The sequence below is a fragment of the Rattus norvegicus genome (genome assembly GCF_036323735.1).
Source record: "Rattus norvegicus strain BN/NHsdMcwi chromosome Y unlocalized genomic scaffold, GRCr8 chrY_unlocalized_3, whole genome shotgun sequence".
NCBI classification, from domain to species: Eukaryota; Metazoa; Chordata; class Mammalia; order Rodentia; family Muridae; genus Rattus; species Rattus norvegicus.
The window spans coordinates 1,066,861-1,093,417 of record NW_026947389.1 but is presented as its reverse complement, the minus strand read 5'-3'; the positions used below and the strand labels follow the sequence as shown (position 1 = coordinate 1,093,417).

General features: G+C 39.7%; 1 long non-coding RNA gene across 1 annotated transcript in view; it reads right to left on the bottom strand.

Moving 5' to 3' along the window:
• LOC120099663 (uncharacterized) overlaps positions 1 to 25,440 on the bottom strand; it is a 33,840-nt gene extending 8,400 nt beyond the window's left edge. The window contains exons 1-2 of the long non-coding RNA XR_010062341.1: positions 25,176 to 25,440; positions 19,940 to 20,046 (exon numbers count right to left, since the gene is read on the bottom strand). This is a non-coding gene — a long non-coding RNA (uncharacterized LOC120099663). The remainder of the gene's footprint in view (positions 1 to 19,939; positions 20,047 to 25,175) is intronic.
• Between the last annotated feature and the right edge of the window lie 1,117 nt (positions 25,441 to 26,557).

Genomic DNA, 26,557 nt, shown 5'->3' with positions numbered 1-26,557 from the left:
AGTTCTCCTTAACTCAAAGCTGACTTTTCAGCTCTGTCCATCTCCAGGTCAGTCAACCTGTCTCTGTCCTTCCAGTTCAGTCCTTCTCTCTCAGTCCTTCTGTGTGACTTCTCTTTCTCCTCAGAACTTAAACATCTTTAAGAATATATGATCCCATATTACAATGTTCATCACAAGTTCATATGAAAGATCAAGCATAAATTGAAACATAATTTACAACCGAGAATTTTTACATCAATATCCATCAAGAGTAATTATCTGGCGAAACATTCATCACCTGTGTCAGCTCCACAGGCTCACTGAAGATCCAAAACCATAGTTGTTAGTGATGTTATATATAGATAAACCCAGTTAATATCTTATATTAACTGTCCTTGCACCTGCAACAAATCGTTTGTTTTCTTTTTATGACTCTTGATAACTGTATTGCAACATCATGGAATGTGTTCTTAGTAGGAGAAAGTCTGTTTACTATCTCAGAAAAATTAACTGTTGACACCAGGGACACCGGCAGAATTGTCACTGCAATTTTGACTATTAGAAAGGGACTTATACGGGTTCGGGGTTTAGCTCAGTGGTAGAGCACTTGCCTAGCGAGCGAAAGGCCCTGGGTTCAGTCCCAGCTCTGAAAAAAAGAAAAAGAAAAAAAAATATAGAGACTTATAGCAGTCCCACTATAATAGAGATTAATAACCATTTATATAATTTTAGGAATTATTGTAGAATCATTATTAAGACTAAAGAATTCATCTATTTGCCTGTATAGTATCACTACGGGACAGTAAAACTTCGTATGACTGCAGAGATCTGCTCCAAAGGGGTGTGCTATTACTCAATGATTGTTATATATGTCTAATAATAACAACAGGAATAGCATTTAATAGCGTAAACTTTCCCAAAATGAATCCCTTACAACTTTGCTTAATAAGGGAGAACCAGTTGTAGATTATAAAATAATACGAAGCTGTGTATCTCAGGATGATCACCTGCTAGTTATTAGCCTGTCCTGTTATGGGTCCTGACACTTTCTTCTCAGTCTTACATGGTACCTTCTCAAAAACTGACAATCTGATCCATCATAAAACAGGCCTCAAGAGATACAAGATGTTTGAATTAATCCCATGCATCCTATGAGATCACTACAGACTAAGAATGGTATTCAATAACAACAAAAACAACCATAGTCCCACATATACATGGTAGCTGAAGAATGATTTACTCGATGAGAACTTGTTCAAGGAAGAAATAAAGAAAAAAAATTAAAGACATTTCAGATTTTAATGAAAATGAAGGCATAACTTGGGAACACAAAAAAGCAATGCAAGAGGAAAACTCATAGCTCTGAGAGCCTCCACAAACAAACAGAAGCTATGATACACTAGCAGTTTGATAGAACACCTGAAATCTCAGAACCAATAAAAATCCAAAGACTAGACAGCAGGAAATAATCAAACTCAGGACTGAAATCAACCAAGTAGAAATGAAAGGAATTATATAAAGAATCAACAAAACCAGGAGCTGGCTCTTCGAAAAATCCAGAAATAGGTAAATCCCTTATATTCAAATTAAAAATAACAAAATCAGAAATGAAATAGAGATATAACCAAAGAAAGTGAGGAAACTCAAAAAATTATCAGATCCTTCTATAAAAGCCTATACTTAACAAGTGGGAATGTAAGGATTCAATGGATAAATTTCTAGAGAGATATAAGGTACCAAAGTTGAATCAGAATCAGATAAACCACCTAAATTCTCCCATAACTTGTAAAGTAGTAGAAGCAGTCATTAAATGTCTCCCAACCAAAAGATCCCAGGACCAGAAAGGATTAGTACAGAATTCTCTCAGACCTTCATAGAATACCTAATACCAATATTCTCCAAACTATTCCACAAACTTGAAATAGAAGGAACACTACGCAATTCCTTCTCTGATGCCACAATTATGCTTACAACTAAAGCAAACAAAGACCCAAAAAAGAAAGAGAATTTCAGACCAATTTATTCATGAATATCCCTGCAAAAATTCTCAGTAAATTTCTTGCAAGTCAAATCCAAGAACACATGAAAACAATGATCCATCATGATCAAGTAGGCTTCATCCCAGAGATACAGGGATGGTTCAATATACAGAACCTGATCACTAATCAAACTAATCCCACTATAAAAACAAATTCAAAGAAAACAAAACAAGCAATCATTTCATTAGATGCTGAGAAAGCATTTTACAGAACGTAGCCCTTCATGTTACAAGTCTTGGAAAGATCAGAAATTCAAGGACCATACTGAACTCAATAAAAGCAATATACAGCAAACCAGAGGCCAATATCAAACTAAATGGAGAAAAACTTAATGCAATCCCACTACAATCAGGAACTAGACAATGATAACCACTCTCTCCCTACCTTTTCAATATAGTATTCAAAGCCCTAGCCAGAGTAAACAGAAAACAAATGGATGTAAAGGGATACATATTGCAAAGGAAATTTTCAAAATGTCACTATGTGCAGATGTTGTGACCCGACAATTTCCACCAGTGAATTTCTAAGCAGATAAACAGCTATAGCAGAGTGGAAGAGTTTAAAATTGATTCAAACAAATCAGTATCCTGCCTCTGCTCAAAAGAGAAATAGGCTGAGAAAGAAATTACAGAAATGACACCCTTGACAATAGTGAAAAAGCTTATAAAATACCTCTGTGTGACTCTAACCAAGCAAATGAAAGATATACATGACAAGAACACAACTGTCTGAAAAAAATAAATTGAAGAAGATCTCAGAAATTAGAAAGATCTCCCATGTTCATGTATTGGCAGGTTTAATATTGTAAAAATGGCCATCTTGCCAAAAGCAACCTACAGATTCAATGCAATCTCCATCAACATTACAACTGATTTCTTCACAGACATAAAAATGGCAGTTTGCAAATTTATATGGAATAAAAAAAAATCCCAGGATAGAGAAAACTATTCTTAAAAATAAAATCATTTGAGGAAATCGCTATCCCTGAGCTCAAGTTGTATTACAGAGCAATGGTGAGGAAAAACTGTATTGTATTGGTATTGAGACAGTCAGGTATAACAATGGAATAGAATGTAAGACCCAGAAATGAACCCACACAGCTATGGCCACTTGATAATTAACAAAGGATCTAAAACCATACAGTGGAAAAAAAAGATAGCATTTTTTAAAAATTGTGCTGTTTCAACTGAAGGGCAGAAGGTAGAGGAATGCAAATCAATCCATTCTTATCTCCTTGTACAAAGCTCAAGTAAACTGGGTTAAAGAACTCCAAATAAAACCAGATACACTGAAACTAATTGATGAAAAGCAGGGGAAAGCCTCAAACAGATTGGTACTGGGGAAAATTTCCTCAATAGAACACCAAAGGCTTTTGTTCTAAGATCAAAAATTGAAAAATGAAACTTCATAAAATTTCAAAGTTTCTCTAAGACAAAGAACACTGTTATTACTTCCATACAGCAACTAACAGATTGGGAAAAGATCTTTACCAATCCTATATCCGATGGAGTGCTAATATCCAATATATACAAAAAACTCAATAAGCTATCCTCCGGAGAATCAAATAACCCTAATTTAATACTGGGCTACAGTTCTAAACAAAAATTCTCAACTGATGAATATTGAATGGATGAGAAGCACCTAAAAATGTTCAACATCCTTACTCATTGGGGAAATGCAAATCAAAACAATCCTGAAATTCTACCTCATACCAGTCAGAATGGCTAAGTCAAAAAAGTCAGGTGACAACAGTCTCTGTCAAGGATGTGGAGAGAAAGGAACACTCTTTCACTGTGGAAATTACAAGCTCTTAAAATCACCCTGGAATCCAGGCTGGAGCTTCTTCAGAAAATTGAACATAGTATTTACTACCTGAGGATCCAGCTGTACCATTGGATGGCATATACCCAAAACTTGCTCCAACCTACAACAAGGACACATGCTCCACTATGTTCAGAGCAGCCTTATTTATAACAGACAGAAGCTGGAAAGAACCCAGATGTCCCTCAAAAGAGGAACAGATTGATATAATGTGGTACATTTACACAATGGTGTGGTATGCAGCTATTAAAAAGAATGACTTCATGAAATTCATAGGGAAATGGATGAAACTAGAAAATATAATCCTGAGTGACATAACAAAAACACAAATAAATGCACATAGCATGCCCTCACTAGTAAGTGAATATTAGCCCAAGAGCTCATAATATCCACCATAAACTCATATGCACTCTGAAGCTTAACAAGAAAGGACAAAGGGGGATTGCTTCATTAACAATTAGAAGGGGGAAGAAAATTTTCATGGGAGTCAGATGGAGGAATCACCCTGTGTGGGAGAGGGGAGTGAAATAGAAAATTAGGAGATCAGGATAAGATGTTGGAAGAAACAGGGAAAAAAACAGAGGACCAGGAAAATTAGTATAGAGAGAAGGAACAGTTGAGGATGGGGGTAACCTCTAGGATAAACCAGATACTAGGAATGCGACAGGTTCCCTGGACCCAATACTGATGACATTGGCCAACATCAACAATAACACTGAAATTAACCTGAAGACACCACCTCCAGTAGATAGACATGGCCCCCAGTGTAAGGATGGGACCACTCACCCATCTCAAATATATTCAGAGTTATCCTGTCTAATGGAAATGCAGAGGGGAAAGTGGGGCAGAGGCTGAAAGAAAGGCCATCCAGAGATCTGCAGACACCAACCTGGACACTGTTGCTGCTGCTGATATGTGCTTGCAAACAGGAGTCTGATATGCCTGTCCTCTGAGAGGCTTTGCCAACACCTGACTGAGACAGATGCAGATATTCACAGCTAACCATTGAACTGAACCTAGAGATCCCAATGGAAGATGTAGGGGAAGGGCTGAAGGGGCTGAAGGGGATTGTTATTAGAGATAGAACAACGATATCAATTAACCAGACCCCTCAGGGAACCCATGGACCTAACCACCAACCATTGAATATACATGTTCTGGTACCCTACATATGTAGCAGAAAATTGCCTCATCTCACATCAGTGGAAGGGGAAGCAGTTGGTCCTTAGTAGCTTGATGTCCCAGAGAAGAGCGAATCTAGAGGGGTGAGGTAAGAACGACTGGGGGTGTTGGGGACGCACGTTCTTAGAGACAAAGAGGAAGAGTATGTGGTGGTGGGGATTATAGAGGCGGACCGGAAAGGGGGCAATATTTGAAATGCAAAGAAATACAATTGTTAATAATAGTAATAATAAAGGCAACTGCATACGATATCAAGACATATTTAGAATTTCAATATATGTGATTAGAGAAAATACTTTCGATTGTGTAGCATACTCAATATTTCAAAAATATCATCACGGAAAGAATATTAAGAGCTTTGGGACAAGAAAAAATAGTGATACATCAAGGCAGAAGCATCACAGTAATATCTGGAACTCAAATGGAATTCTAATATCAATCCCATGCATTCAATGCTCTATACAAATCCTATCACATGTTCATTCCCTAAAAAAATCCACCAGTGATTTTCTAGTCCCTGCAGTCTCTGAGGATCAAGGGTCTGGATCAACCTTTCCCATTCGGTTATGAGGCTCCAAGACACATCACTGCACCACAGATGGCCTCTGGTTAGAGGGATCTACCGTGTTGTAAGTGTCGCTTGACCGCACAGTGTCCTAAGCACCCCTTGCCCTTTCCATTCATGTTGCTCCTTCCCGAATCCCTTGTCTTGGCCCCTGACAGTGGGCACAATAGCAGATAGCACTCTGGACACAAAGGAAGAGATTCGACAGGGTTCCTCCTCATTCAGAAAGCTTGGATGATCGCCCCGCTACTACAAGCAGAAATGACAAGTGAAGCAGCTCCTGACTGCCTGGTGCAGACCTCGCGACTGCCCCTTGCAGAACTCGCTACTGCCCCATGCAGACCTCGCTACTTCCCTGTGCAAACTCGAGGACAGCTCCTCTCGAGCTTTGGATGTTTCCTGAGATCAATGGTCACTCGAGATTTCCCTGCTTTGCCTTCCGGACTTGTCCACAGTTCTCGGAAGATAGAGAGACATACTCAAAGGATACAGCTCAACTGATGCTTACCATGACTCACCACTGGCAAGTACATTCACTGCCCCTTCACATGGTAGTAGCCCATTCGGCATTTCTTGTTCAATTTCCTTAAAGACTAAACGACCAGATGTGAGGAGAGAGGCCAGCGACCCTCATCCCGGACTTCACCCTCTGACCATGCACCAACGATTTCTCAGCCTCCACGGCCTGGGAACCCTTCAGTGTCCCACAAGATGACAACAACACCTGAGTGCAACAGTGGAATCAGTTGAAGGATTCCCAGCCTCCACAGCCTGGAAGCCCATTCAGTGTCCCCCAAGATGATTATAACACCGGACTCCAATGGGGGAAGCATTTTAAGGGTTCCCAGCCTCCACAGCCTGGAAGACCTTCAGTGTCCCCAAAGTGGATTATAACTTCCTACCCCAGTGGGGGAAGCAATTGAACACCAGAGACCCGAGCGACTTTGCACCTCCCGGACTACTTAGAAGGGCTCGGGACAAGTTCAGATGCCCAAAACCCTATGAAGATCAGAGATTCAAAAAACCTGATGCTCGTGTTACAGAAAACCTGCAGAAACTCAAAGATCATATAAAGGCTTCAGTCAATAAGAGGGACCTAGACTCCAGAAGGGAACTGACAGAGAAGAAGAAATGGACAGTTCCACTTACTCTGAGGGTTCCTGAGGGCATGAGTAATACACTGACCAAGGATAGCAGATCACTGAGTAACCCACTGACTAGGAATATCAGAAGATCTGCTTTACATCCTGCTACCCGAAAAAGAGTGGCCTCATCTAAGTTCCCATTCTTGGTTCTTGGGAAGATGAAAAAAAAAAAGTAAAGAAAAGAAAAGCGGGTTATGTCTACTGGGATTGAGGAACATGTGGACTAGGACGAGTTGGTAGCCAGAGTGCCTGTAACATATACAAAACACAGTACTAGAGAGAATAGTGAAAGACTCAAAGAATATCACACTGGGCCTGGGCCACTTTTTGCTGACTCTTATACTGACAAATTGGGACAGGTAATTTCCCCACACATTCCAGGTTCCCAACATCCTTCCCTATCTAGACATGGAGAACTTGGATCTCCCATTTTTCCCCAAGATGTTCCTACCCACCCAGGACTTTCTGGAAATAAGCAAATGGTTCCAATGTTCTATAGGGTTATTCCACATTTGCCCAGGTGTCCAAAATTCCTCCCACAGATCCTGAAAGGAAAAACATACATTCTCCTCTTCCAGAGGGAGTATCTTTTTTTCTTCCATCTTTATTAAATTGAGTATTTCTTATTTCCATTTCAAATGTTATTCCCCTTCCAAGTTTCCCTGTTAACATTTTCCTAGCCCCTCCCTCTCCACTTCTATAGGGGTTTTCCTCTCCCGATCCACCCACACATTACTGCCCTTCTCCCAAAAATGCCATTCACTGGGGGTTCAGTCTTGGGAGAACCAAAGACTTCCCCTTCCACTGGTGCCCCTAATAGGCATTCATTGATACCTGTGAATTTGGAGTTCAGGTCAGTTCATGTATAGGCTTGGGTAGTGGCTTAGTCGGTTGAACCTCTGGTTGGTTGGCATTTTTGTTCAGATGGGGTCTCAAGCCCATTAACTCTTTCAGGCCTTGCTCTGATTCCTTTAGCAGGGGTCGCATTCTCAGTACAGTGGTTTGCTGCTGACATTTGCCTAAGTATTTGCTGTATTCTGGCTGTGTCTCTCAGGAGAGAGCTACATTGGTTCCTATCAGCCTGCATTTCATTGCTTCATCCTTTTTACCTAGTTTGCTGGCTGTATATGTATGGGCCCCATGTGGGGCAGGCTCTGAGTGGGTGTTCCTTCTGCCTCTGTTCTACAATTTGCTTCCCTATTCCCTGACAAGGGTATTCTTGATCCCCTTGTAAAGAAGGAGTGAAGCATTCACATTTTGGTTCTGTGCATCTAGGGTAATATGAGCATTTGAGCCAATAGCACTTATCAATGAGTGCATACCATGTATGTTATTCTGTGATTGGATTACCTCACTCAGGATGATATTTCCATTTCCATTCATTTGCCTATGAATTTCATAAAGACATTGTGTTTGACAGCTGAGTAATATTCCATTGTGTAGATGTACCACATTTTCTGTATCCATTTCTCTGTTGAATGCATCTTGGTTCTTAGCTTCTGGCTATTATAAATAAGGCTGCTATGAAAATAGTGGAGCATGTGTCTTTGTTATATGAAGGTACATCTTTTGGGTATATGCCCGAGAGAGGTATAGCTGGTATCTTAGGTAGTTCAATGTCCAATTTTCTGAGGAACATCCAGACTGATTTCCAGAATGGTTGGACCAGTCTGCAATCCCACCAACAATGGAGGAGTGTTCCTCTTTCTCCACATCCTCGCCAGCATCTTCTGTCACCTGAGTTTTTGATCGTAGCCATTCTAACTGGTTTGAGGTGAAATCTCAGTGTTGTTTTGATTTGCATTTCCCTTGTGTGTAAAGATGTTGAATATTTCTTTAGGTGTTTCACTGACATTCGATATTCTTCAGCTGTGAATTCTTTGTTTTGCTCTGAACCCCATTTTTCAATAGGGTTATTTGTCTCCTGCAGTCTAACTTCTTGTTTTCTTTGCATATTTTGGATATTACCCTTCTATCTGTTGTAGGATTGGTAAAGATCTTTTTTCTATCTGTTGGTTGCCATTTTGTCCTAAGAACAGTGTCCTCTGCCTTACAGAAGCTTTGCGGTTTTATGAGATGGCATTTGTTGATTCTTGATCTTAGAACATGAGCCTTTGGTGTTTTGTTCAGGAAATTTTCTAAAGTGCCCATGTGTTCCAGATGCTTCCCCACTTTTTCTTCTGTTAGTTTGAGTTTATCTGGTTTGAAGTGGAGGTCCTTGATCCAGTTGGACTTTAGCTTTTTACAGGGCAGTAAGAGTGGGCCAATTTGCCTTCTTCTACATACTGACCTCCAGTTGAACCAGCACCACTTGCTGAAAATGCTATCTTTTTTTCCATTGGATCGTTTTGGCTCTTTCTCAAAAATTAAGTGACCATGGGAGTATGGTTTAAGTTCTGGGTCTTCAATTCTATTCTACTGGTTGATTTGCCTGGCTCTGTCTCAATGCCATACAGTTTTTATCACTGTTGCTCTGTAATACTAGAGTTCAGGGATAGTGATTCCCAAGGAAGTCCTTTTACTGTTGATGATAGTTTTAGCTATTCTGTGTTTTTTGTTATTCCAGATGAAATAATGAATTGTACTGTCTAACTCTACAAAGAATTGGATTGGAATTTTGATGGGGATTGGAATTAATTTGTAGGTTGCTTTTGGTATAATGGCCATTTTTACTATATTATTCCTGCCAGTTCATGAGCATGGGAGATCTTTCCATCTTCTGAAATCTCCTTCACTTTCTGCAGAGACTTGTGGTTCTGCTCATATGCTCATATCTTTTACTTGCTTGGATAAAGTCACCTTGAGATATTTATATTATTTGGGGCTATTGTGAAGGTTGTCATATGCCTAGTTTCTTGCTCTGCTAGTTTAGCTTTTGTGTAGAGTTACTTTTATACCCAGCCACTTTGCTAAAATTGTTTATCAGGCTCAGGAATTATCTTGTGAAACTTTTGAGATCACTAAGTATACTATCATATCATCTACAAACAGTGCTATTTTTACTTCTTCCTTGCCAGTCTATATACCTTTGACCTCCTTTTGTTGTTTGCTTCCTCTGGCTAAGACATCGTGAACTACATTGTATAAATTGTCAGAGAGTGGACAGCCTTGTCATGTCCCTGATTTTAGTGGGATTGCTTCATGTTTCTCTCCATTTAATTTAATGTTAGCTACTGGTTTGCTGTATATGATTAGGAACGGTCCTTATGTTCCTATAATTTCCAGGACTTTTATCATGAAGTAGTTTTAAATTTTTTCAAATGTTTTCTCAGCATGTAATGAAAGGATCATTGGGTTTTTATCTTTGAGTGTGATTATATAGTGGATTATGTTGATGGTTTCTATATACAAAACCATCCCTGCATGCCTGGGATAAAACCTACATGATCATGATGGATGATTTTTTGATGTGTTCTTGGACTCAGTTTGCAAGACTTTATCGAGTATTTTTGCACCAATATTCATAACGGAAATTGCTCTGAAGTTTTCTTTTTTGTTGGGTCTTTGTGTGGTTTATGTATAAGAGTAATTGTGGCTTCATAAAAGGAATTCGGTAGTGCTCCACCTGTTTCAAATTTGTTGTATAGTTTGGACAGTATTGGTATGAAATGTTCTATGAATATTGGATAGATTTCTGAACTAAACCCATCTGATCTTGGACTCCTTTTATGTTGGGAGGCTTTTAATGATTGCTTGTATTTCTTAACAGTTATTGGTTGTTTAAACGGTTTTTCTGTTCCTGATTTAGCTTTGGTACCTGGCATTTGTCGAGAAAATTGTCCTTTTTCTCCATATTTTCAAGTTTTCTTGAATATGGGCATTTGTAGGACAATCTGATAACTTTTTTTTAAAATTATTTTTTCAGAGCTGGGGACCGAACCCAGGTCCTTGCGCTTGCTAGACAAGTGCTCTACCATTGAGCTAAATTCTCAACCCCCGATAAATTTTATAATTTGCTCTGATTCTGCTGTTATTTCTCCCTTTCCATTTATGATTTTGTTATTTTGGAAACACTCTGTGTGCCCTCTGGTTAGTCTGGCTATGGGTTAATGTATCCTGTTGATTTTCTCAAAGAACCAGCATTTGGTTCTCTTCATTCTTTGTATAGTCCCCTTTTTTTCTACTTGGTTGATTTCAGCTCTGAGTTTGATTATTTCCTGCCTTCTACTATACCTGTGAATATTTGCTTCTTTTTGTTCTAGAGTTTTAGGTGTGCTGTCAAGCTGCTGCTGTATGCTCTCCCCTGTTTCTATAGGCAGGCACTCAGAGATATGAGCTTTCCTTTTAGTATAGCTTTCATTAGTCCCAAAAGTTTGGGTATATTGTACCTTAATTTTCATGAAATTCTAAAAAGTCTTTAATTTCTTTCTTCATTTCTTCCTTGATCAAGTTATCATGGAGTAGAGCATTGTTCAACTTCCATGTATATGTGGGTGTTCTTTCCTAATTGTTATTGAAGAACAGTTTTAGCCCATGGAGTCTGGTAGGATTCATTGGATTATTATTATCTTTCCATATTCTTTTAGGTCTGGTTTTTGATTGATTATATGATCAATTTTAGAGAAAGTGCCATGAAGTGGTGAGAAGTTATATCCTTTTGTTTTATGATAGAATGTTCTAAAATATCTGTTAAGTCCATTTGGTTTATAACTTCTGTTAATCTGTCTATGTCTCTGTTTAATTTCTGTTTCCCTGATCGGTCTAATGATGAGAGTAGGGCGTTGAAATCTCCTGCTATTATTATTTGCGGTGCCATATGTTCTTTGAGCTTTAGTAAGGTTTCTTTTATGTATGTAGGTGCCTTTGTATTTGGGGCATAGATATTTATGATTTAGAGTTCATCTTGGTGGATTTTTCCTTTGATGAATATGAAGTGTCCTTCCTTATGATTTTTAATGACTTTTGGTTGAAAGTAGATTTTATATGATATTAGAATCGCTACTCCAGCTTGCTTCTTAAGACAATTTGCTTGGAAAGTATTTATCCAGCCTTTTACTCTGAGGTAGTGTCTGTCTTTGTCTCTGAAGTGTGTTTCCTGTAGTTCAAAACGCTGGGTCCTCATTACAGATTCAGTTTGTCAATCTGTGTATTTTTAGTGGGAAATTGTGTCCATTGAAGTTGAGAGATATTAAGGATTAGTGATGGTAATTTTCTCTTATTTTCATATTGAAGGTTAGTTTACGTTTGTGTGCTTCTCTTTGTTTTGTTGTGAAAAGATTAATTTCTTGCTTTATCTATGATTTTTACCTGCCTCGTTGTGTTGGGGTTTGCCAGTTAGTTTCCTTTGTCTTACTAGATATGTAAAAATATATTGTGTAAATTTGGTTTTGTCATGGAATATCTTGGTTTCTCCAGCTATGTTAATTGAGAGTTTTGCTAGATACAGTAACCTGGGCTGGCCTTTGTGTTCTCTTAGTGTTTGTATGACATCTGTCCAAGATCTTTTGGGTTTCATAGTCTCTGGTGAGAATTCTGGTGGAATTCTGACAGCTTTGCCTTTATATGTTATTTAACCTTTCCCTTTACTGCTTTTAATATTTATATTTCTTTTGTGAATTTGGTGTTTTGACTTTTATGTGATTGGATTATTTCCTTTTCCATTCCAATCTATTTGGAGTTCGAGTTCGGTAGGCTTTGTTTACGTTTATGGACATCTCTTCCTTTAGATTAGGGAAGTTTTCTTTTATAATTTTGTTGAAGATATTACTGTCCCTTGATGTTGGCAGTCTTCACTCTCTTCCATTCTGTTATCTTTAGGTTTTTATCTTCTCATTGTGTCCTGGATTTCCTGTATGTTTTGGGCTAGGAGTTTTTTTTCGGTTTTACATTATCTTTGACAGTTGTGTCAATGTTTTCTATGGAATCTTCTGCTCATTAGATTATGTGTGCTATCTCTTTTATACTGTTGGTGATTCTAACATCTGTGACTCCTGGTCTCTTTCCTAGGTTTTCCATCTCCAGGGTTGTCTTCCTCTGTGTTTCTTTATTGTTTCTATTTCCATTTTTAATTCCGGGATGGTTTTGTTCATTTCCTTCTCCTGTTTTGTTGTTTTCCCAGTAGTTCTTTAGGTACCTTTTTGTTCCCTCTTTATGGGATTCTACCTGTTTACTTCTGAATTTTTTTACTGTCCTGTATTTTCTTACGGAAGTTGTTTATGAACTTCTTAACATCCCCCATGTTTATGATAAAATGTGAACTTAAATCTAGATCTTGCTTCTCTGGTGTGTTTGGATATCCAGTGTTTGCTTTTGTGGGAGATTTGGGCTCTGAATGAGCCTAAGTAATCTAGATTACTGTTGTTTAAGTTCCTGTTCTTTCCTCTAGCCATCAGGTTGTCTCTGGAGTTAGCTTGTCTTGCTCTTTATGACAGTGGCTTGACAGTCCTGTAGGCTCGTGTGTCAGGACGGCTGTAAACCTGTTTTCCTGATTTCTTTTAGCCAGTTATGGGAACAGAGTATTCTGCTCTCAGCCGAGTAGTTTCTCCTGTCCACTGGCTTTCAGCTCTCCCTGTGGGCAGGAACCAGAAGGAAATTCACATACTTCTCCTAGATCCTTCTGTGCGGGTGGGGGCACAGAAGGCCCAAGGTGTTTTCCTCTTGAGACAGGAATCTGGGGATAGAATAGTATCCTCTGGTTTCCCAGGAGTGTCCACTCCTCTGAAAGTCTAGTTCCCCCACCCTCTGGATTTGTGTGCAGGGAGCTATTCAACCAGTTCATTTCAGATCCAGGCACAGTCTGGGACATGGTGCTCCTGCAGTTTTACTCCTCTATATTCCTGGGTCCAGAAGCACTATGCTCTTTTGTCTGGGTCCAGAGATGTGGGTAACAGTGGGAAGACATGGGAGCCTCTTTTCCTTGTAGGCTCAGTATTGTGCACAATACTGGGTAATCAGGTCTCTCTCCCACAGCGTCTAGGAGCAGGGCCGGGATGACGAGTTTCAGGAGAATGCTAGAAACTGGAAGTGCCTGGTCCCAGAAGAGTTCTGCCTTTGCTTGTTCTGAGTCCACCAGTCAGGTCACTTAGAGCAGAAAAGTTGGATTTACCTCTGGTCTCAGGCCAGAAGTCATTCCTCAGCTGACTTTCAGCTCTCTATGAGAGCCACAAGCAGAAATGTCCTACCCCTACTGCTCCTAGGTCCCTATGCACAGGAGGCCCAGTTGGAGCTAGGTGGTTTTCAGGGGTTTCCACCCCTCTGATGCTCTAAGTCTTCCAATCCCATGAGATTTGGATGTAGGATGCATTTTGGACTAAACCAGATAAAGATGCAGTTTGGACTGCAGGGCTCCTGTACCTTGACTCCTACTATATTCATGTATCCAGAGGCACTGTGCAGTTTCCTCTTGGGCTAGGGATGTCGGCACAGGTGGACAGAAGTGGCAGTCTCTCCTTCCCTGAGGTCCCAGTATTGCCCACTCTTCTGGGTGATCAGCTCTCTGTCACACAGAGATTCCAGAGGAGTTTCAAATGTTCATTCCCTATCCTGTAGGTCTCTAATCATTCCAATTCTCCTCCAAAGTGTGATGGACAAGACCCCTCTGGTCAAGGGGAGGTACAACAGGCCCCATCAGAAAAAGAGGGCTGCAAACTACTTCTCTTAAAGGTAATCTCAGTGATTATTCATATTCCACAAATGGATTAATACATGCCCCCTCTCCACCGGAGACTTTAATACCGTTGATAGCTGCCAAAGCAGGGCAGAGAGCTATGTCCAATCCGAAAGACAGTCAAAGATGTCCCCAATCTACATCAAAGTGCCTAATGCAATCTGCTTAGGGTAAAGCGAATTTTAAACCTGATTCTGCTGAAAAAGGGCGTTTCAGAACTTCCCTATTAAACCAAGAGGAACTTAAAAGCCCTCCACTATTAAAAATGAGATTAAATCATCACTTATGGTCCAGAGTGACAAAATGCAGTCACAAATCCCAAAGTGAAACTCATAACGCACATACCAGCCCAAGCAGAGACAAAACTTTCTGCATGTACAACATTAGATCAAGGACCATTGACAATTTCAGAAGGGGCTCTTCAGTGTTCCATACCCAAGCAAGATGTGGTAGAAAATTCTAAGTCCACCAAAGGAATTCTTGTGCCTTCAGCATATAAAAAAATATGATCTAGCACCCTCACCATCTCCCCCAGTACTTACAATGTCACTATACAACAGAGAATTATTCAAATATCCTCTACCACCGAAAAGGTCCCTCCTGACTTGTCATCAGGCCCAAAAGAACCAAGTTTATCACAACACATAGTCAATGAGCCATGCAGACTCCATATTTATACAAAGTGCAGAGAAGATACAACATCCCCTACCTCCTCAAGGGACTCTAGGTCATTCTGTCCTGTAAGGAGAGGCTCCAAATTTTTCCACATATACAGCAGAGATGCTAGCATTTCCCAAAACTTAGCAGAATTCTCTGAGTAGTACTCTATCTCTTAAAGAGACTGTGAGAGAAGAAACATCTAAAAAAGGAGTTCTACCCACAGCCACATATGTAGAAATGGCTTGCCGATGTGACACATGTACAAAAGATGTTCTAGGACATATTCCATCTGTAGAGAAGGTTATGGATTCAACCATATATGAACCAGGAGTGGGGGAACATGATAACGAAATACCAGTGTCTGTACCATCCTCAACAGCTGAGGAAAGGGATTGCTTGGATTGCATTTGTGCAAAAGAATGGATATGACCTCTGCTAACTTCACAGGTGTCTATACGAACTTCTTAATCTCCTCAAGCTCAGCCAACATCCACAAACACAAAAGACGCTACAGACTCTTCCAAATATTCCCAAAGGGTATCCAGTCCTTCTTTATACCCACAAGCAGACCCAGAACATCTGCAAAATACTTCTAAGGCTCTGGATTTTACCTTATCTCCTGAAGGTGCCTTCGAAGCCGTTTTGCCTATCAAGCAGGCTAGGGAACCTGACACTTCTATATGAAAGTCTGATTCCATTTCTCCCGCAGAAGAAAATTTTCTTGGAACTTCCACAATTACACAACGATGTGTAGAAACATCCTTATCTGCTCATGAGGCTCCCAGATCTTTCACATATGTCCATGATGCTCTAGAAGAAGTCACATCTTCAGAGGCAGCTCTAATACCTAACCACCATTCTGATGTCACAGTCAGGATTTCTACACATATACATGATACATTAAGACCTTCCTCATCTGAGAAGGATGTCTGAGGATCTACTGCACCTGAACAGCATGCTTTACAACTATCCCTGTCTACCCAAGTAGATTTATATCACATGTGCACACTGGGAAGAAATAGATTGCATTCTCCCTCTACCATAGTGGACCATAAGCATCCAGTCTCTAGAAACACAGGGTTAAGATTTGATCCTTCGGATGGAGTCTTGAGAACTTTCTCCTCTGAGGAAGACAGTTGTGAATTTGGATATTGTGTCATCTTCTGGAAACAAAGAGACACCAAAAGATACAACTACTCCTCAGGTGAGTCCCACACATTCTCCATCTGTCCATAGGCCCTTTGAATTTTCCAAAAATGACAAAGGAATTTTGGAAAGTTGCCAATCCTTACAAGGGCATACTGGACATTCCATATTATCCCAAGGTGCTCAAGAAACTCACTTTTCTACCAAAATGCATGTTCACCGTCTGCCCAGGGTTTCAGGGAATTTCTTCACACTGCTGTAGGGCTCCAGTAAGTGTTGTCCATGCTCAAAGTGATTTGTCATTGTGCAAATTAGACTTCAAAATTACAAAAGCTTTTTTTATATTTTCAAAGGTCTGAGGGAAAGTCCACATCGAAAAATATCTTTTAGACCTTGTGCCATCAGCCCAAGTATATCAGAAATATTCCATGTCTTCTAAAGCATCCAAAAATCAATCTGGCTTAGCAGTCTTCCTGGGAAACATTTACCATCAGCCGTACAATCCCCAGGACCAATGAAATAAAAAAGGGGTATCTAGAAACTTTACCATCTGCCCAAAGGTCTTTAGAATGTTCAGCAACTTCTCCAAGATCACAGTTAAACCAGAGATCAAAAAAACTAAAGCCATCTTCCCAGGGTGTTTTCCCAAGAACCACGTTTCTTTTTTCTTTTATACCAAGACAAAAGACCAGCTTCCTTCTCCCCATCTCTGATCTCTTAATCCTGTTTGTTCACCCTCCCAAATGGCTCTTTACTCTGAATTAGAGGCCAATTAGTAAACCATAGATATATGGAAGGAATATCTGAGAGACAATTGCTGACGAAGCAACACTTGTTACGTCACAGAAGAAGCTAGGGCTCTCCAGGATACAAGGGATTTTTCATGGAGGGCCTAATGATGATGTCACTGAGAACTGCCATGGCCTACCTGCTAAACAGCTTTCCTTACATTGACCAGTTTCAAGTGTGCCCTTTCCAGTAGTGTCCCCTTTGACACAGGGTAAAACTTCACATGCTACATCTCTCTAAAGCTAGAGATTTCTCTGCTTCATTAGTGGTCACATGCTCTGAATGGAGAAAGTTAGGCAAGGGCTTAGCATGGGTAGAAAATATCTAGGAACAAGGAGTGAAGGAGATTCTTCTGGAGATTAATTTCATTCCCACGTCCAATCCTGTGAAATACAATTCAAATCACTACGTTTTCTCAGTTTCCCATGTGCCAATATTTTCCCTACAGACCTTTAATTTACTGGATATTTTGTTACATTTTTTGATTGTACATTCATTGACAGGGGACATTCTATATATTCCTGCATGAGTACTCAAAAATTTCATTTTTCGAATTCCATTTTTTGCAATAAATTTGGTAAACAAACTTGACCCAGCTATAGCGTGAATATAACAGTGGAAATATTGTGTACTACTTCAAATGATCAACTCCCAAATAATTATAATATCCAAAGATTAACAGACATCAGTTAAGCAAAGACAACAATGACTATAGAATGCAGTTCTATAGTTCTATTACATATCTTTTCTCTAATATCTATCTTCCTGTATTCCCAGGGCAAGACATGAGAGTTTTTCAGTCCAAACGTCAGTTTCAGGGGGATGTGCAGCAAAATGTATTGCTTGAGGTCCAGTGAAACCTCAACTTCAGCAGGTTCATAAGAACAGGAAGGAATCTATTTGGCATTGTCATTTGTGGATCCTATATTCTTGACCTAATTGCACAGAATCCATGTAAATATTCCACTAAAATTCATAGTTGTAGGAGCCATTTTATATATATATATATAAAATCAGGCACCAAAACTGGATAAGATTGATGAAGCTAAAATGTGCATTCTGCCAATAAACAGTTATAGATCTTTCATTAGAGAGACAGCCAGAGCATGTCAAATACAGAAGTGATTGCTAGTGGCAAACCAGATAACTGAAAAAAGACCCCTTGTTTGTAGATGTTGAGAAAGGATTTCAAGAACTGAATGGACTTTCAACCAAATAAGAAAAACAAGTTCAACTAACCTGAGCTTTCTGGTACTAAACCAATATTCAAAGACTGTTTATAGACAGACTTATGGCTCCAACTGCATATGTGGCAGAGTATGGTGATTTTGGGCATCAGTGATAGGATAAGCCCTTGGTTCTCCCTAGTTTTTATTGCTAGTTCAAGGGAATGTCAAGGCTCAGTAAAGGCGTTATAAAAGAAGGGTAAGAAGACCAGTTAGGAATCTTATGGACAAGAAAGTGGGAAAGAAAATAACATTTGAAATGTAAATATAGAAATACCCATTTAAAAATGCTATAAAATTTGCTAAAAAAATAAAAAAAAATTAAAGAAAGAAAAGAAAAGAAAATTAGCAGCTAATCAGACCTATTGGCTCAGTAATCCAAATGGTCCCTATCAGGGAATTATAGTCAGAATAATACTAGTGGAAAGTCTGAGGTGATGAAGTCCAAATTTGGAGCAATTCTCTCTCTCAAATACCAGTATCAGAACATACTGCTCTATAAGTATCCAAATAATTGAGTAATTTCCTCTGAGCTGAGGATACAATACATGTTTTTTACTTCTTCCTTAGGACCATTTTCTTCTGGGCAGAAAGAATAAAAACGATGAGTTCTAAGGAAAAGAACAGTGTCCTTCACAACACCTGGCCTTTTGGATAAAGATATTAATGATATAAACTCTCTGACTTCCAGGAACCATTAGAAGCAGGGAAGTCAGGATGCTTCTGAGAGGCTCCAGCACCTGAATCCCGTATGTGGAGGGCTAAGGTCATGTCTGTGTCTCAAGTGAATATACTCAACTCCTACCAAGGACTGAGATTTCCCATAATCCATGCATATCTTCCTTTTTTTTTACCAAGACAGAAGGCCAGCTTTCTTTTCCACACCTCTGATTTCTTCATCCTCTTTGTCCTCCCTCCTAAATGGCCCTTTACACTGAATTAGCAGCCAATTAGTAAACCCTATATGTACTGAAGGAATATTGGAGAGGTACATTGAATAGATTCAAGAATGTGATTTGCAGGTGTGTCTCCTATGACACAGTGGAAACCTGTACGTACTACAAATTTCATCTCTCCAAGTCTAGATACTTCTCTTTCCTGTATTAGTGTTTACATGGTCTGAATGGAGAAAGTTATTCAGGGGCTTGGCATGAGTAGAAAACATCTAGAAACATAGGATGGAGGAGATTCTTCTGGATCATAATTCTATTACCAGGTCCATTCCTGTGATATACAGTTCAGTTTCCTAGGTTTTCTTTGTTTCCCAAAAACCTGTATTTACCCTACAGACCTTTAATTGAGTGTATATTGTATTTCATTTTCTATTTGAACATTCCTTGATTGGGGAATTTATATATATATATATATATATATATATATATATATATGAATATATATATATTATATACGTATATATATTCTGGAATATATATATATATATATATATATATGTGTGTGTGTGTGTATATATTCTGGAATATATATATATATATATATATATATATATATATATATATATATATATATATATATATATCCAGAATGTGTTATCAAATAATCTGTTTTCCAATTCCATTTTTTTCATTGATTTTGGCAACAATGTGGGTCTAGCAATAGAATGAATATAACAATGTAAATATTGTCTACCTACTTCGAATGATAAACTCCCAAATGCTTATTTTATCCAAAAAATAGCAGATATCAATAAAACAAAGGAAAACATTGACTATTGAATGTGGTTCTATTTCCAATTAAGTATCAGTTCTTTCATATCTACCTACCTGTGTTCCCACCATGATTATTTCTTCAGGCCATACATCATACTTAGGAGGATGGGCAGTGAGAGGAATGGCTTGAGGTCCAGTTAAACATCAACCTCAATAGGTTCCTAAGAACAGGAGTGAGATTATTTGCCATTGTCATTTGTGGATTCTACATTCTTTAGCTAGTTGCGCACAATCCATGCTAAAATTCTACCTAACCTCATTGCTGTAGGAGACACCAAATATATATATATTTGAATATATATATATTCAAAACTGGATATGAGTGATGAAGCTATGAAGTGCATTCTGCCAGGTACCGGATATAGCTCCTTCCTAAGAGAGACAGCTAGAGCATATCAAATACAGAAGTGAATGCTAGTGGCAAACTAGTTTACTGACAACTGATATGTTGTTGGTAGATTTTGAGAAGGGATTACAAATGCTGTGTAAGTGAGGGTTCTGAGGGTACCTGGAAGAGAATGTGGGACAAAGGACCAAAGAAGGATGCCAAGACAAGAGTCTGAAAAAGGCGTCAATTTTATTTTTCTCCAAGGCTGAATTTATACCATAAGAGGGTTAACAGAGGGAGGTGGAACTAAGAAACATTTACGCAGGGCAAAACACATGATTTGTTTGGTCACGGATTGATGTTGAAAGGATGGTACAGAGTTTACAGGTTTGTCATATTATTAATCAGCAGGACAACATTACCATATTTTTATCTTCTTGACCACCAGATTTGTATTAGTCTTCTGCAGCTGACTGGGGATTTTCCATGAACCCAGTCATACTTAACACTAATCATAATAATAACATCTACAATGGAGGGCTTCAAGGGAATTGCAACCAACATCTCCAATTTACATATATTCAAATGTAAAAGTGACCAGTGCCCATGCATGTACTGGAATGCACCCCTTGGAAACTGCGTCTGTCTAACTTGGGGTGTTATTTGTCACATGGCCAAGAGAATCTTATAGCCAGGGCCCATCATGGGATAAGGCAGCAGCTAATGTCGGCCCTCCTGTCTTAGGCCATTTATTCATGAATATATCATTCTCTATCCATCAATGACTGTCCAGCTCTGCACGCAGGGGTGAGCATTTTTTGGTTTTTCAGCAAAGGCATCAGGACAGTAGGCAAAAAAGAATGATGGCCTCATTTGACTGTGGAACAAAAATGTCCTTCCCTGGACTGGGACGGAGATTTGTAGGTGAACTTGACCCTCATCAAAGCATCGTCAATAGTTAGCCTATGATAATATAAGTGAATAGGTTTTGTTGTTATATTATCTCCCTGTTACTTAACAAGGATGATAAATGATTAAATGTTCAAGGGCCAAAATATATAAGCAAAAGACAAGGAGATAAATAGGTATCCCATGCATGTCCAATAAGGAATAAGCAAACCCCAAATAATTAATGTACAGCATCATTAACTGAAAAATAAATAATGTGTTGATACATAGAAGGAAAAATAGCATGATGATTGACATTTTTTAAAGTCTCAAAATAAATCAAATAGACAATACAATTTGGGTTCCTGCAACAATCATAATTGCATTATCCAAAAAGTCAAATCCTATGAATGGTATTGCATTTTTGAAGAATACATAATTTAGCTGTCCTGGAGTGGGTGTTAGGTTTCTCATTCTTCTTGAAGCGATGCAGTTCTTTGAGGAAGCAGGTCCTTTGAGTGGAATGCAGGCTGTAGATGAAGTCGCGTGTACCTTACGCCATGTTAAGTGCCTCGCTGGGCTCCTTCTTTGGATCTTTTTGCCCAAAAGCAGGTCAGTAAGAATGCACTGTATCTTTTAACAATTTTAAAGTAATTATAATCTCTGTATCAACCTCTGATTGAAACGTTCTAAGACCCCAAGTATATCAATTTAATATTTAAGGGAATGTACCATCCCTTGTTTTAAAATTAGTACCTTCAGAATGTGAATCTGGGACATCCATATTAGCAGGATGGGATATATTTTAAGTCAAATTACAGAGTGTCTTGGGTGATAAAATTCTTAAGAACAGCGGTGAGGTGCCAGGCAAGAATGCTAGGGGGTAACATGGTGAGAGCACGTGGAACAACCAGATAGGTGACAAATAGCATTCAGTCATATAGCTAAATGGGCCAGCTTTCTTGGGGCAAAAAGGCCAGCCCATAATCAGGCACAAGCTTTGTGCCTGTGAAACAAAAATGAGAGCAGAGTGGCAGCTGGTTTGTTACCGGCTGTCTCTCTGGACTTTGATTGTCCTGAGCTCAGCTCAGCTCCTTAGAGTCAGCTCAGTGGCTCTGCCTATCAAGAGACCCAGCCTCTGAAGGACACTAGGCTTCCAGTAAGAATTAATAACAAAAGGATAGAGAGATGGTTAAGAACTGAGTGCTAGATGCCAAGTGGCTGATAAAATAATTGTATGGTTCGTCTACTTTAAGGGGGAAGTTTCTTCCAGGCTGTCATACATGCTAGATGACCTTGCGCCAAAAGACCAGGAGAAAATAGCATTTGAGAATTGAAGGGGGGCTTGCCCAGGGGGTGTTATCCGATTGAAGCCTCAGATATCATAGAGTAAACTATAGTTACAGGCAATTGGTTTTAAGGACGCTTTCGGCTACCATTCCTGAGGCATTGGTCACAATTGTGTTGGGTTTCCGGACTCTTACAACCAATAAATAGATTACTAACATTGGAGTACTGATCTTTAATAGAAGTATAGCCCTCCAAGGACTGCAGTGGTAGCCATTCACCAAGCCGCCTCACTGAGTTAGAGGGCCATGAAAAAGAAAACATTGATCCTGACCGTGGCCACAGCCTCCAGTTGGAGTAAGCTGAAGAGCCGGTGCTAAGACTTTCTCCTCTTGTCATCCTAGAGTAAAGCCTTTTCTGTCTGGCACAAAGAAGTTCCTCACAGTCTGCTGCAGACTCTTTCTGAAACTATTTTTGGGACTACCCTGATTCCCAACCTGGGGCATTTTGACCACAGGGGAAAGAACTGACTGCTGCAGGAATAGGATCAGAGGCACTGTGTATGTCAATGATGACTAACAAGGAAGGTGACTTAATGCTGAAGACCAACTCCTCACTTGCAATAGGGCCAGCAGATAAGGCAGGTTCCCTGGCAGAAAACAATTTCTCTCAAGCAAATTATTTCCAAGTTAAGCACCAAGTAGACCAAGTAAAACTTCTTGAGAAAGAAAGCAAACAGTTCCATGATTTCAAACACTATCATCAGTCCAAGTCCAAAAATGAAACAACAGCCAAAAAAGACACTCGACAATACCAAAGAAAAAAACTAGACAAACAAGACCAAGAAAAAGCATTCTATAAGTGAATTCCACAGATGCCCATTACCTTCAATACCTGGCCCAAAATGCAGCTTAACCTTAGCTGTTTCTGGGATGAGGCAGAACATCTGATCCCACCTCCCAATGTGACTCTAGAGTGTCCTCTATATTCCTTTCTCCTCCTAGAGCATCCTCTAGGGCCTATGGCCTGTGACAACAAGCAAGTCGACCTGTCACAGCCATAAGCCCCTTACAGGACCAATAGCGACCACCAAGTGGACTCTAAAACTTCTCCAGTTGGGACTCAAACCCTTCAGACAACGGGGCATACAACACAAGTCAGCATGAAACAAAGGCGAAACATGACACAGAGACAAAACAGAAAGTAACACAGAACACAAAACACAGACTTGCTCAAGCTTACCTCTTATCTCTTAACCAATTGTGGTCTGGAGGAAGCACAGTCCCTGTGATGCACCAAAGTGCTTTAAGACCCCATAGCCCTATTCTTTGTGTCCTGAATGACTCTCTGTGTCCTGTCACAAAAGTTGAGAGTAGAATGCTTGTCCCATCACTCAGCAATAGCTCTGGGAGGGGGTTAGGGGTGGGAGCCAAAGGTCCAAGAAGGAGCAAAGTCTTCCACAAACAAAGAAGACAGACCAGCCTATTAATAGGGAAAGACTTTCTCCTCCAGGACACCTTCAAAGAGCCGCAACTTGGGTGCCTTTTGTAAGTGAGAGATCAGAGGGTGCCTGGAATAGAATTGGGACAAGGGTTCTTGGGACAAAGAATGACGTTAAGACAGGAGTCTGACCAGGGCGGCAATTTTATTTTCCTCCAAGGCTGAATTTATACCATAACAGGGGTAACAGAGGGCAGGGAAAAGTAAGAAACATTTACCCAGGACCAACATACAATACTGGTGTGGTCAGGTAATAAGGTGATGTTCACAAAGTATCAGAAATGTCACAGGTTTGTCATATTATTAGTCAGCAGGACAACTTTAAAATAGTATTATTTTTTCTTTACCACCAAATGTGTATTACTATTTTGCAGCTTGGTGGGGATTTTCCATGAAAATAGTGATAGTAAATTCTAACCATAATAATATCATCAACAGTGGAGGGCATCAAGAGTGTCGCTCCAAACAGAACTGAAGGGGCTTTCAACTACATAAGAAAAACAATGCCAAAGAACCAGAGATTTCTGGTACTAACCCAATATTTTGTGCATGGACAGAATTATGGCTCCAACTGCATATGTAACAGAGGATGACCCTGTTGGGCACCAATAGAAGGAGAAGCCCTTGGTCTTTCCAGGTTTGACTCCCAGTTCAAGGGAATGTCAAGGTGCAGTATGGGAGGTTATAGAAGAAGGGGAGAGGGGTCAGTTAGGGCTCATATTGACAGGAGACTGGGAAAGAAAATAACATTTGAAATGTAAATATAGAAATATCCAATTAAATAAGCAATGAATTTTGCCAAAAAATAAAAAAAAAATGGAAAAAGTAAAAGAAACTGCTACCTAATCTCACCTATTGAAATCTAAAGGATTACTGTAAGGGAATGGTAATCAGAGTAATACTAGTGAAAGACAGATGATGAAATCTCAACTAGAAGCACTTCTCTCTCCCAGATATCAGTGTCAGACACAAACTGCAATATAGGTATCCAAACCATGGAGGAGTTTTCTCTGAGCTAGGGACACAATTCCTGTCTCTCCCTTTTTCCTTAGGACCTTTTTCTTCTTTTCAAAAAGAGAAAAGTCCATGAGCTCTCAGGAAATCAACTGTGCCCTTCCCAACCCTTGGCTTTGGGAATTAAGAAATTAATGATATAAACTCTCTGACTTCCAGGAACCATAAGAACAGGGAAGTCCAGATGCTTCTGAGAGGCTCACAGCTCTTGATTCCCATATGTGGAAGGGTCAGATCAATGCTGTCTGTTCAGGGAACACACTAAACACCTACCCAGGATTCACTGAGCTCTCCAGTGGACCATGTATTTCTTCCTTTTTTATACCATGACAGAAGGGCAGCTTCCTTCTCCTCTTCTTGGATCCTTTCATCCTCTTTGCTCTCCCTAAAAAATGGCTGTTTACTCTGAATTAAAGGCCAGTTACAAACCCTAGATGTACTGAAGGAATATCTGAGAAGCAGGTGGTGTCACAACAACACTTCTGACCTCACAGAAGGAGCTAGGGCTCTCCAGGTTACAAGAGATTTTTCGGGAAGGACCTGATGATGATGTCACTGAGAACCTCCATGTCCTACCTGCTGAACAGCTTTCCTTATATTGACCAGTTTCAAGAGTGCCTTTTCCAGGAGAGTCTCTTGTGACACAGTGGAAACCTTTACATACTCCATCTCTCTAAATCTAGAGAATTGTCTTGTCTTCATTAGTGGTTACATGCTACTACCCAAAGACTATACATGAACTAACCCGGGACTCCAAAATCATTGGTATCACTGAATGCCTAGTAGTGGCACCAGTGGAAGGGGAAGACTTTGGTCCTCCCAAGACTAAAACCCCAGTGAAGGAAAGTAATATGGGGGTGGATCGGGTTAGGAACACCCCTATAGAAGCTGAGTGGGAAGAGCTAGGAAAATGTAAACCTATAACCTAGAAAGGGAATAACATTTGAAATGTAAATAATAAATTTGCAAGTTAATGAAAATAGAAGAAAAAAAAACACTCCTTCTGGAAGAGGAGAACATATGATTTTCCGTTAAGGATCAATGGGAAGAATTTTGGACAACTGGACAAATGTCGAAAAACCCTATTGAATATTGGAAACATTTGGTTATTTCCGGAAAGTCCTGGGTGGATAGGAACATCTTGGGGAAAAATGGGAGATCCAAGTTCTCCATGTCTAGATAGGGAATGATGTTGGGAACCTGGAATGTGTGTGAATATTACCTGGCCCAGTTTGTCAGTAGAAGAGTCAGCAGAAGGTGGCCCAGGTACAGTATGGTTTTCTCTGAAACTTTCACTGTTCTCTCCAGTACTGTGGTTTGTAGATGTTGCAGGCACTCTGGCTACCAACTCGTCAAAGTCCAGATTTTTTCAAACCCAGTAGACATAACCCGTTTTTTTTTTTTTTTCATCTTCCCAAGAATGGGCACTAAAGATGAGGCCACTCTTTTTCTAGTAGCAGGATGTAAAGCAGATCTTCTGGTATCCCTGGTCAGTGTGTTACTCAGTGATCTGCTATCCTTGGTCAGTGGATTACTCATGCCCCAAGGAACCCTCAGAGGAAGTGGAACTGTCCATTTCTTGTTCTCAGTCAGTTACCTCTTGGGGTCTAGGGCCCTCTTACTGACTGAAGCCTTTATATGATCTTTGAGTTTCT